The 21,251-nt window shown below is 43.4% G+C and overlaps 1 protein-coding gene across 3 annotated transcripts in view; it reads right to left on the minus strand.

The window, feature by feature from the left end:
* Positions 1 to 21,251, minus strand: part of NUDT3 (nudix hydrolase 3) — a 98,760-nt gene that overhangs the window by 19,266 nt on the left and 58,243 nt on the right. The gene's annotated exons all lie outside the window — the stretch shown is intronic.

Raw genomic sequence — 21,251 nt, forward strand, 5'->3', positions numbered from 1 at the left:
CCAGAGGAGACGATTTAAAAGTCCATCTTAGCAGGAAGACATCTAAATAGCCCTGGCCAGTGTTGCTCAGTGGGTAGAGCGTCAGCCCATGCACAGAAAGGTCCCAGGTTCGAACCTGGCCCAGGTCAGGGCAAGTGCAGGAGGCAACCAATCGATGTGTCTCTCTCATATTGATGTTCCTGTCTGTCTCTCTCCCCATCCCTTCCACTCTCTCTAAAAATCAATCAAGGGAAAAAATATCCTCAGGTGAGGATTAGCAACAACAATAAAAAAGAAATCCAAATAAATTATCTATTGGCCTTTATTATTCAACCATACTCAGGTGAACTTTAAAATATTAATTCTAGCACTTCCGGTCTAGTCAACAAAAATAATCTGAGCAAGTGCCTATTTTTTAAAAAGAAAAAAATCTCAGCCCTGGCCAGGTGGCTCAGCTGGTTGGAGCATCCTGTACAACAAAAGGTTGTAGGCTCAATCCCCGTTGGGGCACGTATGGGAGGCAACCTCATGATGCTTCTCACTCACATCAATGTTTCTCTCTTTCCCTTAAAAACAATTCAAATGTCTTTTTTCTTTTTATGATGTTTTACTGAAATTGGAGGTATTTATTTGCAAAGGGCTAGACCAACCAGGGAGACGTCCCTATCTTTCCTTCTAGTTCCCTCTCTCCCCCTAGTGTGTACATGAGGATTGGGCAGAGACACTTTTGTGGACACGCACTTTGAGCCTGCCACTGAAATGATCTCCCATCACAAAGAACCCTGGCTTTGCTGTGTAGTAAGGATGGGTACAAAGTGAACCATCACCTGCTGAAACCAACTTTTTACTCTAAGGTAGACATTGGGGCTGACACTGATGGCTGTCTAGCCCACAGGCACTCTCCCTTCCGCCTTGCTACTGGGAAGTCCAGATTCTGTCAGGTGAGAGCTAAGGCACTTGTGGAGTGGCACAGGGAATTCTACTTTCCTCCGCAGTGACCCACTTCTGGATAAATGGCTCCTGAGACGATGTCTCTCAGGGGTTTCTGGGAAAGATTTCCCACCGTGATAAAAAAGCATTGCACAAAAAGAAACCCTATACCTCCTTGCTTGTCAAGTGGGAACCTGAAACTTGGAGCTGCAACAGTCATCTTGTGATCCTAAGGGGAAGGCCAAGAGAATGAATCAATGAGAAGCTGAACCAAATTCTGACACCGCTGAGCTGCTGAAGCAAGGCGATAATGACCAACCTCTATCTTCTTACGTGAGAAAATTAACTGGTGCTGTTGGAGCCATATATAGTCAGGTATTCTGGTACTTGTATCAAAAAGCTTCCTGCTACTTCGCTTGATTTAAAAGGTAACTCTGTGAGACACTGGGTATCCAAAAACAAAAATTCTGCATGTTCACGGGAGCTCTAGTATAAACGTTTCCTTTATTAAAGCAATTAAGCCCAGACCCAAAAGGAGCTCAGAGGAGCAACTCCAGTGCAAGTGTCTTCAGAGGAAGCCCCAAACCAAAACATATGGCCTTCAATGCGCGTGACTTTCCGGTGCCTGCCCAACTCCCATCCCACAAGGTGGGAATCACAGTGAAGACACACGGAAGCACCAGGAGATGGGAAGCCAGTGTTACGTGAAATCCCTTCCCAGTTTTTTTTTTTAAATGAAAAATTCCAAACATGAAAAAATAAAGAAAATAATAAACACTGAGCCATACGGGGTCCCTTCAAGATGAGTCAGAATCAGAGTCCTTACATTTATTTTCTATGTAGCAAACAAACTGTGCTAGGCAGTTTGCATTTGTAAGATGGATGAATTAAGAGGAAGTTGTTAGGTGGCATCTCAGCCAGGTAACTTAAACCTGCACAGGTCCAGTGGCTGCTGGTTAAAGGTGGTGGAGTCTCTAGAGGCAAGAGTTGCATTTAGTATTTGCTGAAACCACAGTGAATTATACTGGAGTCCGTGAAAAAGTAATCTGTGGCTATACTTCCTAATGACTAAAACTCTTTCCTGGAATGTGGAGCTGGGTCAGAAAGCAAATACAACTGTTTTGGAACAGTCATCTGGACTCAATTCATTTAGCAGAATGCACTTGGCTCCTATCCCAGTAATTCAGTCTCTCTTCAGAGTTCCAACACAAACCAGCTCAAGTATAGTACTATATTCTCTATGAGGGGCAGATTCTAATCTCTACACTAAGCCACTGAATTAACTATTCATTAATGGGTAGCATTCAATGATGTGTGATAATGTAGACAGTTTATAAACTTAGTAAAAATATATCTTTTTTTAATTCCAGGTTTTAAAAAATTGGTTGAAAGGTAATTTAGGAGTAGTTATTTGCAGTAAAAGAGAGCTAATCTTTAAATTAGGTTCTCCGAATTTAAAGTTCCTAATAAGTTTAAAATAAGTAATAAACAAGAAATAATATATATCAATTATTTGACTAAAGAGTGATTTGTTTTTTTAATCCTCACCCTTGGATATTTTTCCATTGATTTTTTAGAGAGAGTGGAAGAGAGAGGGAAAGACAGAGAGAAATACTGATGTGAGAGAAACAAATCGATTTGTTGCCTCCTGTACGCACCCAGACCAGGGCCCGGGCTGGGGAGGAGTCTGTAATGAATGACATGCCCTTGACCGGAATCTAACCTGGGACCCTTTAGTCCGCAGGCCAATGCTCTGGGACCCTTTAGTCCACAGGCCAATGTTCTATCCACTGAGCGATACTTGAGCTAAAGAGTAGTTCTTTTAAAAAGCTGCTAGTGTTTGAGATAAACTATACATAAAGATGACTGAATTTACAAAAATGTGATCTACTTAGAATTTATCTATTGAAAGCAAGATATCCCTATTCATGTCTTAAATGATTAGCTTAGAGCAGCAATACTCAACCGGTGTGCCACAAACATCTTTAAAACATGCACTACCTGACCTTTTAGTGAGGGCACTGGCTTCTTTTCCTTAGATTGTCACATTAAAAAATGGTAACAGCCAGTGCAACAATAGCCGTCAAGTGTGACTAAATCAAAATTATACCTTTTTTTTTTTTTTTTTGCGGGAACGGCTGGGGCTATACATATTTTGTTGTCAGATTGGCAAAAAATGTATCTTTCGATATGCTGCCGAATTTTAGTAATTAGTTTGTGTGTGCCATGAGATGAAAATAACTGCCTTAGAGAAACAAAAAATATTTAAAGTATTACCTCAGAGTCAAAGGAAAGAGAAGAAACATAATTCTAAAAATAAAAAATTTTAACTAACAAATGTAGTAGTAGATTGACTAAGCGTATCAATCCTTCTTCTTCCTGAGATTCCATAAAAATCGAAGTAGAGGAATAAGATTGGAAAGAGGCTGTTGAAAGAAAAGCGATTTCAAAAATTCCAAGAAGGTGCACAGTGATGAATGAGGATTGAAAGGTGAAGAAAGGCAAAAGCAGCAGCTCAGCTTCCAGACTCTGGAGAGGTTCCAGGGTAGGACAGGGCAGGACACACAGCGTGGAAGTGAGAAGGGTCCCGAAAGCCAAAGGTAAATACCAAACAGCCATCCCCACACATGGAGCATGGCCAGCAGCCAGGCCCCTGTCCCCCAGCCAACTCTGAGGGCTCTGACTGAAGCAGAAAAACGGCCGTACCGCAGCTCACTAGTATATAGCTATACACACCCTGAGAATAAAGCCCTATTTTGGCATTCTTTTAAAAGACCCCTGACACATCAGTTTCACTTCCCTGCAGGTCACTCTGCTGCTACTGCCTCAACCATGACTGTAACAGGACAGCCAAAGATGTCCTGATCCAAGGAAAGTCACCAATGGAAAGAAATATCAAAATAAGCAAATGAAAACTGGCTCTGGTCAAAAGAAAAAATCAAGAAAACTTGGGGAAAATTATTCTTATCTTTAAAGAAACTTGAGAAGGTATGGCATCCTAAACAAGAACAAAATGTATATAAAAGCAACCAAGAATAAAAATGATAACACAGAACTTAAAAATGGTAACTTGCAACTTAAAAATGATTAGTAAAACAAAACATTCACTAGAAGAGTTAGAAGTAAATAAAACTTCCTAAAACATAACAAAACAAAGGGATGAATATATGACTGGAAAAAAGTAAGAATGAAGGTTCAAGCCCTGGCCGGGTAGCTCATTGGTTGGAGCATCATCCTGATATGCCAAGGTTGTAGGTTCCATCCCCAGTCAGGGCACATACAAGAATCAACCAATGAATACATAAATAAATGGTTCAACCAATCCATGTTTCTCTCTCTTCCCCACCCCCTTTGTCTCTCTAAAAAAAAAAAAAGAGTAAAGGCTCAATCTAGACAGTCTACTATCTAATTAATAAAAATTACAGACAAATCACTGAGAAATTTCAAGATCTTAGGGATAAAAAGAAGGACAAAACTGGTGATCTCCAGAGGAATAAGAATCACACTAGTATTAGGCTTATTATTCACAACACTGAAAACAATATTTTTAATTTTAAGGGAAAGTGATTTTCAATAAAAAATTCTCTTTAGCAAAACCTTCAGTGAGACATTGACTGGTTGACTCCCGTACACACCCCAGCTGGGGATTAAACTTGCAATCTGCGTATGTGCCCTGAACGGGAATCAAACTGGCAACCTTTTGGTGTACAGGATGATGTTCCAACAAACTGAGCCATCTGGCCAGGGCACAATAATCTAGCTTTTATTTTTTTAATTAATTTTTTAATATATTTTATTGATTTTTTACAGAGAGAAAGGGAGAGAGATAGAGAGTTAGAAACATCGATGGGAGAGAAACATCGACCAGCTGCCTCCTGCACACTCCCCCACTGGGGATGTGCCCGCAACCAAGTTACATGCCCTTGACCGGAATCGAACCTGGGACCTTTCAGTCCGCAGACCGACGCTCTATCCACTGAGCCAAACCGGTTTCGGCTCGTTTTATTTTTTTAAAATATGTATTTTATTGATTTTTTACAGAGAGAAAGGGAGAGGGCTAGAGAGTTAGAAACATCGATGGGAGAGAAACATCGATCAGCTGCCTCCTGCACACCCCCTACTGGGGATGTGCCTACAACCAAGGTACATGCCCTTGACCGGAATCGAACCTAGGACCTTTCAGTCTGCAGGCCGACGCTCCATCCAGTGAGCCAAACCAGTTAGGGCCTAGCTTTTAATTTAAAGGCAGAATTGGCAATTTTGGTTTGAAATGACAAAAAAAATTCATTTCGCCAAATATCACTGTAAAGGTGAGCTTACTCTTTCTAAAACATTTAATATTGCATATATTCAATTCACTCAATAGAGATAACAGTTTATTTGAAAGCAGCAAGAAACTACAACTACATTTCTCAATTTGCTGCAGAATTTCATCATGCATTTTTTTATTTTAGTCATTCTAACAGACATTCAGTTACCTTATTGTTGAATGACATTAAAGGTAATTTTTAAAAAAATAAACATTTAAAAATTATTAATTTAGATAACAAAAATGAGTTGTCTTTTATACATATTCAAAATAAAAAGAAATGAAGGCTTAAATGGTATGTTTAGCTCTGCTTGACCAAAAGGGCAGCTTTAAACAGATAACCTCTTGATGTCCCTTCAACAATGTGATTCCATGACCTATGAAAATAAATTCCAATCAAAACCATAGTACCCATAGCACAGGCATGCTCCCTCAGGCTTCTCAAGTCTAAAGATCTTCTCTGTGGTGTTCTCATGCAGTTTTGCACCCAGAACTGTGCTGGTCACACACCTATAATCGCTGATGGTCTTTCTTTCAGTTCTCATAAACCTCAGTGAAAGCGTGTCATGGAGGAGCTTTTGGTTGGAAATAATACTCTCAAAAAGTCGCAGTTCATTTACACAATGGAATACTAACTCTGCCATAAAAAGGAAGAAAAATTTACCTTTTGCGACAGCATGGAGGGACCTGGAGAGCATTATGCTAAGTGAGATGAGCCAGTCAGAGAAAGACAAGTATCATATGATTTCACTCATATGAGGAATTTAATGAACTGAACTACCAAGCAAAACAGAGACAAATTCATAGATAGAGCAGGCAGACAGCTCTGGTGGGGGAGGAAGAGGGGAGTGTTGCGGAGTGGGGATGGAAGGATTGAGCAAGCAAGAAAAAAAAGAGAGAACTCATGGACAACAGTTTGGTGAGTGGGGGCGGGGGGGGATGGAGGTGGAAGAAGGCATAGAGGGGATAAATGGTGGTGGACAATTCTATATATACTAGAGACTCAGTGCACGAAATTCGTGCATGGCGGGGGGGTTCCCTCAGCCCAGCCTGCACCCTCTCCAATCCAGGATCCCTCTTGCAATCTGGGACCGCTGGCTCCTAACCACTCACCTGCCTGTCTGCCTGCCTGATCGCCCCTAACCACCTCTGCCTGCCTGCCTGATGCCCCTAACTGCTCCCCTGCCAGCCTGATCATCCCTAACCACCTCTGCCTCGGCCCCTGCCACCGTGGCTTTGTCTGGAAGATGTCCGGTCTAATTAGCATATTACCCTTTTATTAGTATAGATAAAAGCCTAAGTGACTGTCCAACCAGTAGCTATGACATGCAATAACCACCAGGGGGCAAACACTCAACGCAGGAGCTGCCGAGCTGCGGTGACTTGGCAGCTGCAGTTCTTGGGTGATGCACCCGGAACCAGAGAGGTGGGAGCCCAAACCACCCTCACCTGAAAACCACCCTCTCGCAATCCGCAATCCGGGACCCCTCGGGGGATGTTGGAGAGCCAGTTTTGGCCTGATCCCCGCAGGCCAGACATGGGACCCCACCAGTACATGAATCCGTGCACCAGGCCTCTAGTCTATAATAATAAAGGTGTAATATGCTAATTAGACAGGAAGTCCAGTCCCGATTGCTCGGCACCATCAGCGGGTGCGAGCAGTGGCTGCCGGCCCCAATTGCCCCTCAGGGCTTCTCCACCTCCCCCTGCTCCCGAGGGGCAATTGGTGCTGGCAGCTGCCTCTCGCACTTGCTGCCAGTGACGGCCCCGCTTGCACCCGCTGCCAGCGCCGGAGTTGCTGTTCACACCCACTGCCGGCGCTGGCCCCGCCCGCAGCCAGCGCTGGAGCTGCCGCTTGCACCCGCTGCTGGTGCCTGGTGCCAGTCCTGATCGCTTGGTGCCATCAGCGGGTGTGAGCTGCGGCTGCGGCCCCAATTGCCCCTGAGGGCTTCTCCACCTCCCCCTGCTCCTGAGGGGCAATTGGGGCAGCAGCCGATGCTCGCACCTGCTGATGGTGCTGGCCCAATCACTCTGCGCCATCTGTGGGTGCGAGCGGAGCTGGCGCCATCAACAGTGGGAGTGGTGGCGGCGGGAGCAGGGCTGCTGGCAGACAGGGGACCCGGGGCCACGGTGGGAGGGGCCGGGCAGGGGCGCAGAGGATGGGCTGTGACCTGCCCCTGTGCCCACCCATGGCAGTCTTGCAGCCCACAGTTCCTTTCAAGGTGCACGAATTTGTGTACTGGGCCCCTAGTTACTATATAAGTCATTAGGAAAAACCAGCAGGCCCTGGCCAGGTTACTCATTGGTTAGAGCGTCTTCCTGATATCCCTGATCAGAGCACATACAAGAATCAACAAATAAATAATAAAATAAATAAAATAATAAAATAAAATAAAGTAAAATAAAATAAAATAAAATAAAATCCAGCAGGATGGAGCCTTTCCTCGGGATTCAATATGTAAGACTATGTCAATACCACGGTGATTTAAGCAGAAGGAATAGCAAGTAGAAAGGCCCTGAAGGGGAAGGGGGCAGAAGGGGGCTACCAGTATGGGCGGAGCACAGTGAACTAGAGAGGAGGGAGAGATGAGGTCCCAGAGGGAGGCAGACTGTAGGCCATTCTAAGAGTTTCAGCTTAGAAAGCCTTCAAATGATGTGACCTAACCTGATTTCTTTCACAGGGTCACTTTTCCTGGTGTTGAAAACAGACTGAAGGGGTTAGAGTGCAGGAAGTGAGGGTGGGCAGAGCAGTCAGGAAAGAGGTGATTGTGACTTGGACTACGGTGACAGTCACAGAGGTGGTGAGAAGTGGTTGGATTCTGGGTATACTAGTATGTATTCTGAAGGGAGAGCCAACAATATTGGCTGATAAACTAGATACTGGGTATGAGAGAAAAAGAAGTTAAGGGTAACTCCTAGTTTGGGGGGTTAAGCAAATAAAAGGATAGAGTTGCCATTCACTGAGATGGGGAAGACTGCTGGAGGAGCAGCTTTGGGAGAAGACAGTGGAATCCCAGGATTAGTTTCATATATATTAAGTTTCAGGTGCCCACTGGACATCTAAATCAGGCGTCCTCAAACTACGGCCCGCGGGCCACATGCGGGTGTTTTTGCCGTTTTGTTTTTTTACTTCAAAATAAGATATGTGCAGTGTGCGTAGGAATTTGTTCATAGTTTTTTTTAAACTATAGTCCGGCCCTCCAATGGTCTGAGGGACAGTGAACTGGCCCCCTGTTTAAAAAGTTTGAGGACCCTGATCTAAATGGAAATACCAAGTAGGCAGGTTAAGGAGAGCTGTGGTTGGGGATGAATGGTCATCAAGTCATCCACCCATCTTCCTACCCATCCACTAACCCCCACCCCCAACCCCACCTACTCTGTTTAAAACCTTAAGACTGGATGGATCACTGAGTAGATGAGACAACAATAAGGAAAGAAAAGACTGAACTCCAGGACATTCAACCATAAGGAGGAATAAGCAAAGACACCTCCGATGCATGAGAAAAGTCAGGAACGTATGGAGTCCTGGAAGCCTATTAGAAAAAGTTATTAAAATTTTTTTTCCCCAACAGTATTCTGCTTCCAGCCTGATTCTTCCAGCTGAATCCCCAGACATTATATCATGGATAAGACATCCCTAATGTACTTTGCCTGAATTTATGTCTCACAGAAACTATGACACAGTATGATTATTCCTGTTTAAGGTTTTCTTAGGCAGCAATAAATAATGGACTTAGTTCCTAAATCCATAACTGTCAGCATCACCAACAAAAGAATTCATATAAATAAATTCAACAGCAATATCCTTTAGTTTTCAGGCTGATTAGCACATTTGATGATTCTTCATGGATTACTTCTACTCATACTCTTTAAACTGTCTCAGTGATCTCCATGTGAGCCATTCTTTCCCAACTACCTCACTGTCACCAATCATTTTATTTAAAAAAAAATAATTATAGCCCTGGCCGGTTTTCTCAGTGGTTAGAATGTTGGCCTGTGGACTGAGGGGTCGTGGGTTCGATTCCCAATCAAGGGCACAAACCCTGGTTGCAGGTTCCCCAGTCCCTGTAGGGGAGTGTGTGGGAGGCAACCAAATGATGCGTCTCTCTCACATCGATGTTTCTCCCTCTCTCTCTCCCCATCCCCCCTTTTACTCTCTCTAGAAATCAATGGAAAAAATATCCTCGAGTGAGTATTAAAAATAAGGATAATAAAAATAAATAAATGAAAATTATAGTAATAGCAAGATCAGATTTCAAAGCTAAAAATAAACTTGCACCAAAAGCAAAAACCTAACTGAAGCTTTGCCATCTGCCCCAGAGATGGCTTCTCTTTCATTTCCTTGCACCCAAGGAAAAGACAATACTGCACAGATTTCAGCAATTCTAATTTTAACCTTTCTGAGCACAAATGTGTCCCTTTAGAATTCCTTGGGGGATTGAGGCTATACCATTAAAAACTTTAAATAGTGACTTTTACAATTGCCTGATGGCTTCATATTTCTGCCCAGACTCTGAAAAAACCGATGTGGTTGTAAAAAACATTTAGATAAAGAAAAATTTCTCATGGGGGCCCTGGCCAGGTGGCTTAGTTGGCTGGAGCATCAACCCATGCACCAAAAGGTTGTGATTAGATCCCTCGTTGGGGAACATACGAGGGACCCAGCTGGCTGATGTTTCTCTCTTTCAAATCAATAAAAACATATCCTCAGGCGAGGATTAAAAAAACCTTTTCCCCCCATGGGGCTTCCTTCTAGTCCAGTGATGGCGAACCTATGACATGCGTGTCAGCACTGACACGTGTAGCCATTTCTGATGACACGCGGCCGTGGAGGCGGCCGCATGCCGAGGATGAAACATTTGCTGCTCCTGAGGATGAAACATTTGCAAAATAATGTTTTTTCCTCAAAGTGACACACTACCCGAGTTATGCTCAGTTTTTTGGCGAAGTTTGACACACCAAGCTCAAAAGGTTGCCCATCACTGTTTTAGTCCCACATTCTTCCCCAAGAAGTAATCACTCTAACCAGTTTAGTGTTTTCTTTCCGGATTCCATTTGAAACATTTACATATATATAAATACTAGTAGCCCATTTGCAGGAAAAATCCTGCAAGCGGCCGCTGTGGCCGCATGCGCTGCCGCTGCCGTTGCGGCTGCCGCGCCTGCACCCGCGCGCCCCGCTCCGCCCCACTCCGCCCCGCCCCACCCGGGCTTTCCCTCTGGCAGCCACCTTGCTTTCCACTTTTCCTCCGTCTTCCTTCTAAGTTGTCTTCAGTCTTCACTCCTCCCTCCCTCCACGTATGCAAATTAACCGCCATCTTTGTTGGGTAATTTGCATACTCGCCCTGATTGGCTGGTGGGCGTGGCTTTGGATGGTGGGCGTAGCGAAGGTGCGGTCAATTTGCATATTACTATTTTATTAGGTAGGATATACAAATATGTTTTAGGACATTTTATTTGACACCAATCGAGCATAGTTTCCATTTAATCTCACTAAATGTCTTAGAGGACTCTCCATTTTGGGATATATAGATTTTTCTTTATTATTTTTACACTGCTGGATGGTAATAGATAATGTGAATGTGCCATAATTGAAGTAATCATTACCTTATTGATTGACACTTAGATTGTTTCCAATTTTTGCTATTACATTTAAAACTGTGATAAACCTCCTGTACATGCTTCTTTGTGCTCATGAATAAGCATTTGTCTATAGACACTTAGAAATGAAAATGCCAATCTAAGATGTAAACTACGAAGCACAGAGAGTTATAAGATTTGGTCAAGGCCTCTAAGCCTGTGGTGAGAGAGGGCACAAGGCTGGGATAACAGAAAATGACAGCAAAGACAAAAGTGAGAAAACCCCTGCCTCCTCCTCTTTTCTATTTTACTTTTTTTACGAACCTCCCAGCTCACTTTCATGTCCAATATTTGAGGGTAGTGTTGAGAAAAGTGTACAGACAAGAAGGAAGGCTCCCAGTAAAAAACACAGAAGGAAATACACCAAAATGTTACTAGTAGGAAGTATGAAATTTTTAAGTTCTTTTTACTTTTCTGTTTTTCAAAATGTCCACACTGAATAAGAATATACGGAAAAACATACTTAAAATTTACGTTACATCATCAACAAAAGAACTCATTTTTTAAAAAGCACTTAAGCATCAGCCTGGAAAGTCATGAAAGCTTCCAGAAAACGTAGCGACTGAGCTGAAAACTCAGAGGTGGCCCAAGAAACGAGGGGACAGGGCAGCTGTCTAGCTGGAGGCCACCACGTACGTTATGTCCATGTGGGGCAGGTCCTGAGGTGGGAAGCAGCTGCAATGACTGGGGTACCGTGTGCAAGAGAATACTGACATTCCTAAGGCTCTTAATAGATGCTGCCCCTTTCCTCATCATTGACAGAATTAGGTTTTTAAATTTTAGCAAATTTGGTAAGGGCAATTTAGCAGCTTATTTTAATTGGCATTTATCTGATGACTAGTGAGATGGAATATATATGTTTTTAAATTTCCTCTCCACTTAGAAGCAGGAAAGCCCAGGGAGGAACAAGCATTACCATCTTTTCCTCTCCTGCCACGAGTCTGCAAGTCACAGAGCAGTGGTGCTCCTCTCACCAACGTGCCCAGGCCTAGCACCTCCTCAGCTGTGGCCTCGTCTGCCAGGCACCGGACCTGCTCTTTTCCTCTTACCATCTGCCATGTTCAGGACACGGGCCCCAACCCTAACTGAGCCTGCAGCAGAAACTTGGCAAATAAATGACCAATTAAGCTTGTGTAACTAAGCAACTAGGATCTGAGGGACAAAAGAAACTTCCAGATCATTCCAAATAGTTTTTCCACAAGTGCGACCACCCCAGGAGCACTATGGAATTGCGTGTGAGTGTCTTTGGTCGTGGGCATGAGGAGAGGAAGGACTGGCACTAGTAGGAAGGAACCAGGAGTGCTAGATATCCTGCATAAGGACGGCCTCACCCAAGACTTCTTTTCAAAACGCTGCCACACATTTAGTATGTGTAAAATCTGGTTCAACTATCTGAGCCTAGAACTCAATTCTTTTCTAGTCTATGAACATTAATACAGGCGACTGCTTGTATAAGAATAAAATAAGTGCATCTAAAAATTAAACATAAATATATAAATTAATCAATTAGCTAATTCATTAACTTATTTACTATAGAAAGGAGGTATCAAGTTTGACAAGGTTGAGAACCACTCTGATCTAAGCAATCATTCGCAACTGTAGGAGAGGTAGAGACGGTTAACCGTGTATAAGAGGGTTTTTGCCATGTAATGCTTACATCCTCATCAACCCATGTAATAAAGGGTACCTACAGGTCAAAGGTCTACACAGAAGCAATACAAAACCCCTCTATCCAGTTCTTAGGTTGTATTTCCTAATTTATTTTACTATTTTTATGCCTGAATCAAACTGTAATCCAGACACACACACACACACACACACACACACACACGCGCGCGCGCGCACACACGTGCGATACCCTCTTGTTGATGCCAATTACTTGCTTTTTAATATTGACTTTCCATTTACCACCAAATCACACCAACCCAGATCCAATTCCTGAATAATCCAAATTAGCATCAAGGGCGAATCATTCTATTGTACCCCTACCAGTATTCCTACCTAAAATCAACAGGTTCACATTAAATAGCTTAGAATACTCTCATAGGCTCTATAATGCTTCTCTTGGTAATATCCATAATGCAAATATATTCATACTAGAGACCTGGTGCACAAAATTTGTGCACAGGGTGAGGAGTCCCCTCAGCCCAGCCCGCACCCTCTCCAATCTGGGACATCCCTCTCACAATCCGGGACCACTGGCTCCTAACTGCTCACCTGCCTGATCACCCCCAACTGTCCGCCCTGCTGGCCTGGTCGCCACCAACTGCCCACACCCCACCGGCCTGGTCGCTCCTAACTGCCCCCCACCCCGCTGGCCTGGTCGCCCCTTACTGCCCCCCTGCCATCCTGGTCACCCCTAACTGCCTCCCCGCTGACCTGATCACACCTAACTGCCCCCCCCACCCGCCGGCCTGGTTGCCCCTTACTGGCCCCCCTGCTGGCCTGGTTGCCCCCAACTGCCCCCCCACCAGCCTGGTTACCCCTCACTGCCCCTCTCCGCCAGCCTGGTTGCCCCACACAGCCTGCTGCTTGGTCATTTAGTCGCCCCTCACTAACCCCCTGATGGCCTGGTTGCCCCATGCAGCCTGCTGCTTGGTCATTTGGTCGCCCCTCACTAACCCCCTGATGGCCTGGTTGCCCCATGCAGCCTGCTGCTCGGTGTTTGGTCGCCCCTCACTAACCCCCCTGATGGCCTGGTTGCCCCATGCAACCTGCTGCTCGGTCGTTTGGTCGCCCCTCACTAACACCCCTGCCGGCCTGGTCGCCCCACGCAGCTTGCTGCTTGGTCGTTTTGTCGCCCCTCACTAACCCCCCTGCCGGCCAGGTCGTCCCATGCAGCCTGTTCGGTCGTCGGTTCGGTTGCGATGGTCGCTTAGGCTTTTATATATATATAGATTGTTTATAACACAAAGCAAATAATGTTACTGAAAATCAATAATGTTACTGAAAAAAGATACAAATATAAAAAAGTTAAGATAAAACCTTTTTTTTTTTAAAGGTAACTTTAAAAATATATATATATATATATATATATTTTTTTTTTTTAAATATATTTTATTGATTTTTTACAGAGAGAGAGGGATAGAGAGTTAGAAACATCGATGAGAGAGAAACATCTACCAGCTGCCTCTTGCACACCCCCTACTGAGGATGTGCCCGCAACCAAGGTACATGCCCTTGACCGGAATCGAACCTGGGACCCTTGAGTCCGCAGGCCGACGCTCTATCCATTGAGCCAAACCGGTTTCGGCTATATATATTTTTTATTGATTTCAGAGAGAAAGGGAGAGGGAGAGAGAGATAGAAACATCAATGATGAGAGAATCATTGATCGGCGGCCACCTGCACGCCCCCCACCGAGGATCGAGCCGGCAACCTGGGGGCATGTGTCCTTGACCGGAATCAAACCCAGGACCCTTCAGTCCGCAGGCCAACGCTCTATACACTGAGCAAAACTGGCTAGGGCTTAAGCTAAAACCTTTTAATGTCAAATTTGAAATAGAAATAGTAACATGAAATTATGATTTTTCTTTTAAAATATGCTTTCTATTGCTGTCCACTCAAAGAATCTAGGAGCAATCAATCCCAGTTACAGTGAGTATACCTAGTACCCTAACCTTGGTTTCTAAATAACATTTTCCAGCCCAGCTGGTGTAGCTCAGTGGTTGAGCATCAAGCTATGAACTAGGAGGTCATGGTTCAACTCCTGGTCAGGGCACATGCCCAGGTTGCGGGCTCGATCCCCAGTGTGGGGTGTGCAGGAGGCAGCCGATCAATGATTCTCTCTCATCATTGATGTTTCTATCTCTCTCTCCCTTCCTCTCTGAAATCAATAAAATATATATTTTAAAAAATATATTTAAAATTTTTCATAATCATTAAAAATGAGCAAAATCAGCCATGGAATTATGGTAATAAACCATCATCTTTGTGTTTCATTCTGCCAGGAACATGTTGCTTTTGTAATCATAAAAATGGCAAGCTATAGTAATCATTAGCTAATCAAGTAATCAAATTGGCTACACTAACAACAGCACTAAGTGCTAAAAAAAGCACTTAAAAGCCCTCAGAATAAGAGCCCTGTTCAGATTATATTGTTTCTATTTTTAACCTTTTGCACTCGGATGTCAAGTGTGACTCAACACGGTTAGCATTAGAATAAAGGAATCGAGAAAAAAGCAAGCGAGTGCAAAGGGTTAAGGTGAAAAATTTTACAACTCTAATGGAAATTCCTAGTCAAAAGCACCTATATATTTAAACTAAAATGGTAACGAACACAAATATGTAATAACCGTTTGAATACAACTTTTCATAAAGCCAAGAGTATCTACTTAAGTATTTTTGTAAAAGCCAAAGTGACGGTCACTGAAAACTCTCATTTTATGGTTGACTCTAGAAGTAACCGTGGCAGTGACCCAGGAGTAGCAGAGGCGCCTCCTCTGAAAGAAGAGGCCTCCTTGCTCTGGGCCAGAGTTGAATTACACTCTCGGCCACGTGAGTACAGAGCAAAAGCTGAGCACAGAACTCACAGCACCTCAGCCAGTCCCTTCACAGGGGGTAGTGTCTTTGCCAAGGTCTCCTTTCATCCCTGAATTGTAACTGAGCGGAAAGGCCCTTTCTAATTCTCAGCTGCCAGAAACAAGAGACTCAATACGATTTATTTAAGGGCCTTTGCCAGAGATCTGGGGGATTCATCCTGTCCTCTAACATAAAACAGCCTCACACCAGTGTCCACACTCAGACCTAGTACAATTTCACTGTTCATTTTATATAGTCAAAACTATTTTTCTTAAGGAAAAGCTCTTAATTTCTTTTGTTATATTTTTTGTGCATACGCTTTTCCTAGGAGGGCAGAATAAAGATGCTTCCACAAACAAATATATATATATGTTTATGCTAGGTGAACAAAGACTTTCCTGAAGTTTTAAATCATATCTCCCATTAAATTATTAAAAGAATAAATCATCAGAATAAGATCCTGTATAATAAAAGCCTAATATGCAAATCGATCGAAGGGCGGAATGACCAGCAGAACGACTAGTCGCTATAACGTGCACCGACTACCAGGGGTAAGACGCTCAATGCAGGAGCTGCCCCCAGCCCGCAGGCCCCAGGTGCCAGCAGGGGCCCCCCCAATCAGCCCTGATTGCCAGCCAGGCCTAGGGACCCTACCTGTGCATGAATTTCATGCACCAGGCCTCTAGTCATTATATATAATACTACAGGCCCGTTGCACGAAGATTCGTGCAATAGGCCTTCCTTCCCCTGGCTGCCGGCACCGGTTTTCCTCCGGCCCCAGGACCCAGGCCTTCGCTCCAGCCACAGCGGAGAAGCCAAGAGGCTAGGCTTCTCCGCTCCGGCCGCAGCAGAGAAGCCAAGCCTCTTCAATATGCAAATTAACCTGCCATCTTTGTTGTGTTAATTTGCATACTCATGCCTGATTGGCTGGTTTGAGTCATGGAGGTACAGCCAATTTGCTCATTTATCTTTTATTAGTGTAGATATTAAAAGACATCATTGTTACACTTTATAATGTGGTCACTAAAGGAGTTAAAAATACATCTTCTTACCAAGTGAAAATAAAGACATGGTAGTACTTACAAAAACACAATTTATCTTAGGGAAAGTAGTGTTAAACATATTGTTGTACTTCATAGTTTCCTCCTCAAGATCTTGAATATATCTGACACATGATACATATTTATGGCTACTTTCTGCCCAACTTTTTATTTTGAACAATTTCAAATACATATAGGAAATTTTTTCCTATTTTTGTACTTATTTTTAATATAAATCTATAGGTACAAATAGCCATACATGTACATTATTGCTAATATTCATATTTATGTATTTAAAATTCATTAAAAATTAAATAATGGAAATTCAGAGAATGCTATCTAAATAAAGCCTGCTTTTCAACAAACCAATGGGGTTAATTTGTGATCTCTTTTGATTTGTAGTAATTTACATCTGGATATATTTTCTCATATTAACATCCCATTAAACAGTGAAATATTCCCAAGGTTAAAAATGTTTTTTGCTTGAACTTATTTAGGAGACTAAAAGCAAACTCTGTTCTTCCAAGAAGCGGGAGCTTAGTTTGCAGATCAAAATAAAGTAAAAACCTGGAACACAGCTTATCCACCTAATTAAGAACACATCTTTTGGTTCTTTTCATTATGGGTCTTTTAGTACTACTGTTGCTGTTTCTTTTTATCTATATGCAAACTTGGTTATGTTAATTAACAATCTTTGTAAAATCAGTCACCTACATTGAAAGATCAGGAGATCTCACATGAGAACCCAGCTTTCAAGTTTCTCTTGAAACATCAGAGGCACACCGGGCCTTAACGGCCACGTGACAACTACTGGCTGAGCCTGAGCAGGTTCCACCTCCGTCTGACCAGGGCAGGCTCTCCCCACCTTGTCAGAGACACACCACTGTCACCAGCCCGCCCTTCCCTACAAGCTTATGAGCTGAAGGCCCCTGGTCTACAACATTACTTCCCCCTATTTTATCATGTTGAAATGGTTGAAAATACTCTTAATGTATTATGACATATATTTTGTCATTAAGGTTCTGGATTTTAAAAAAAATCATGTTATTTTCCTAATAAATTCTGTGATACCTTAGCCCCACCTTCCATTCACAACTGTTCAGACTGTAAAGTTGAAAATATAACAGTCATACAGAGCCTTCACTTTTTTCTCCATTTCAAATAGAGTCAAATACTTTTGAGCTAAAAAAGGTTAACAAAATTTTACCTTAAACTATTCCCAAGTAGTCACAGGGTTTTTAAATACTCTATTTGTGTATAACAAGACAGGAAAAACTGCTTCCCTAATTAGAGACATTTTGAGATACCCTTCGGAGATTTCTGGTTGCTATGATACATATAAGAGAGTATAACCATTTGTTTTCAGGAACAGGAACACACAGTACAGAACTGGGATAAGAAGCACAGATTTTAAAAATAAAGCTCACTATGGAGTTTTCCATGTTCTTAGATGAAAATACAAATGAGATCAAGAAGGGTTACAAGCTCTGGCTGGTTTTCTCAGTGGTTAGAGCATCAGCCCTTGGACTGAAGGATCACAAGTTTGATTCTGGTCCAGGGCATGTACCTCAGTTGCAGGCTCGATCCCCAGGCCCCAGTCAGGGTGCATGCAGGAGGTATCCAATCGCTGTGTCTCTCACATCGATGTTTCTCTCCCCGCCCCCCTTCCACTCTAAAAATCAATGGAAAAATATCCTCAGGTGAGGATTAACAAACAAAAAAAGAAGAGTTACAATAAATTCTTGATAGGCTGACATAGGATTAGTAAAGTTAGAGAGAATTATGAAGCAGCTCTGAACTCTTGAGGTATCCAGACATTCAAAAACTTTAAGTGAAGGTGAATTAAGTCAAACATGCTGTAATATTTTTACTTTATGTAAGACAGTGTATCAACAACTTGAGGGAGGGCATCAAAGTACAGGGAAATCTAAGGACACATCACTACACTGAGAAATTTCTAAGATGGTGTGTTTATATGGCAGAGGAACAAGTGGTAAGAGCCAGCGGAGTAGCAGAGAAGTGTGATATTAGGACACAAGTGAGGAAGTCAGAGAACAGGCCTATGTCACAGGTTAATTATCAGGCTACCTACAAATCCCTTCTAGTTTATATTCTAGAAATGGTTCTGTGGATATGGCCTTGCCCAGACATGAAGCAGCAGACAAAAGGAAATGCCATCCTTGAAGAGAATGCAGTTGGAGGTACGCACATAATTTTCTCCTTCTGTTTCAGTTTTCAGATGTCCTATATTTTTGTAATAATGCTCTTGGTTTGGCTGAGGTGAGACTGGGTAAAAGAATTGAAAATGTGACATGAATAGAAGACAGAACAGCTGCAGACCCAGCTTCTCTCTTTTCACCCCGTCAGCCAACAGTTTTACCTTTCCCCCTGAATCAGCAAGAAAGAACAGCTCTGAAAACCACACAAAGAGGAGCTTTTCTTTTTTATTCCAGAGAGAGTGCCACACTGCGGCTCCTGCAAGCCTCTGCTGCCCGGGGCTCCAGATGCAGCTGCCGGCAGCCTGGCCCTGGGAGAACGCCTTCCCCTCTAGCCCTTTGAGGGTCACTATAGTAGGATTTTGACTATAAGCAACTGAGTAAGTGGAGGCCAGTTTATAAAAGGGAACATTTTAGGTCTTTGATGTGATTGCTAATGTTTCAAGTTCTACAGATTTACCTGTTTCGGAAGTTCAGTCACTATGCTGAAACTTCAGCTGGGTGAACAAAGCTTAGAACAGGTTGAGTTTAATGGTACTGAGGCCGGACAATGCGAAGATAAACTACTTAATAATCACAGTCCACTCCTATTCATACAGACTTTTCTAGTAACAGGGTAAATATATATTCAATGCAGAAAAACTTGATAATCTATGAACTAACCCAAAGATAACCACTGTGAACAGGTGGGTGAACATTCTTTCAAGGAGCACAGCGTTAGGAGTATGGGTACAGGACGAGATACTCTAGATCAGTGGTCGGCAAACAGCGGCTCGCGAGCCACATGCGGCTCTTTGGCCCCTTGAATGTGGCTCTTCCACAAAATACCACGTGCGGGCGCGCACGTACAGTGCGATTGCAACTTCGTGGCCCATGTGCAGAAGTCGGTTTTCGGCCTGGGCAAGTCTATTTTGAAGAAGTGGCATTAGAATGCCCAAGGGGCCAAAGAGCCACATGTGGCTCGCGAGCCGCAGTTTGCCGACCACTGTTCTAGATGCAGATCTTACCTGAAGCACTTGAGTACACATAGCTGGGCACAATTTGTGTGGACAACTATTTAATCTCACTGACCCTCAGTTTTTCCTCATCTGTAAAGTGTAAATAAAAACAGTTCCTACCTCATAGGGTCTGGTAAGCATTGAGTGAGGCCATATATGCAAAATGCTGAGAACAGAGCTTAGCATATAGTAAGTGTATAAGCAGGGTTTCTATTCTTTCTACACAAATGGTTACATACACATTTCTTCCCCATTAAATGGTTTCATGTCATAAATGCTGTTTTGTAGCCTGCTTTGGTCACTTAGGAATGGGTTACAAACATTTTCCTGTGTTAGTAAATATCTTTTCACTACATATACAGGGCCCCCGGGAAAGCTGCTGTAGATAGTACCTAAGCACAGGTTGCTATGCTTGTATAGCACATGAACTTGCCACTCTCAGCACAGCTAGAGGAATCCTATATAATATATGCAAATTGTCCCTTCGACCGGGAGTTCGATCAGGGGGCGGGGCCGGCCAGCCAATGCCCATAGCCCCTCCCCCCAGCAGGCCAGGACCCCATCCATGCATGAATTCATGCACCGGGCCTCTAGTAAGAAATAAGCAACTGGCAAAGGTACGGCAGACATCTTCAAAATGGGCAGAAGCTGATGAGATGGCCTGGCAGCTCTGCCCAACGGTCGTAACTAGGCAACACCAATCAGATCCTTTCTCCGGAAGACTGAAAGTTAGATACACAGAATCAACTGACAGATGAGTGGTGCACAGGGAGGACAAATACAAAACAAAAAGTGGCAAGCAGGAGCCAGGAGACTGAGAAGAGTTTAAGAAGGCAGCTCCTTCACAGTGGGAGGGAGGGACTGGGCCACGGGTGCGGGTGCAGTGATCAGGTTGCTTGAGCTACAGACATTCCCACTGTCATCCGCCCACCATGAGCGAGCCCTGCCTATGCACGGTGGCCCATGCTTTCATTTCTGCAGCCTGGCTGGGCGGGTGCTGCAACACTGTTACTTTCTTCCTCATTTAACTGAAGGACCGGTAGATACATTTACTCCTAACAACCTGAACGTGCATTTATGTGGCTGCTCCAGTTGTCACTTCAATAATAGTAATAACTGTAATAACTGTAAAATACAAAAATTATATTTTCTTTTTTTTTTAATCCTCACCCAAGGAGTGAGGATATTTTTCCATTGATTTTAGAAAGAGTGGAAGGGGGGAGGATTGGAGAGAGAGAGAGAGAGAGAGAAAGAAAGAAACATCACTGTGAAAGGGACACATCAATTGCTTGCCTCCCACACACCTCGACCTGAGGTAGGGATTGGACCTGCAACTCAGGTATGTGCCCTTGACAGAGAATCAAACTCACAATCCTCTGGTGAGTAGGCCAATGCTCTAACCACTGAGCCCGCCAGCCAGGGCAAAAAAAAATATTTTCTTAAGCACTTGCTGTGTGTTAAGCCCTGGGGATTCAACAGTAGGAAAGAGAGAATGGTACCTTGACTACATAGAGCATCAATTCTATCACAGAAGACAAGCAAGTAGTACCAATAAAGGATGACAGACACCATGATGCTAGAAGTACAGACTGCAATGGACACACAGGAAGAACAAATC

Source organism: Eptesicus fuscus, chromosome 10, assembly GCF_027574615.1.
Source record: "Eptesicus fuscus isolate TK198812 chromosome 10, DD_ASM_mEF_20220401, whole genome shotgun sequence".
Taxonomy (NCBI): Eukaryota; Metazoa; Chordata; class Mammalia; order Chiroptera; family Vespertilionidae; genus Eptesicus; species Eptesicus fuscus.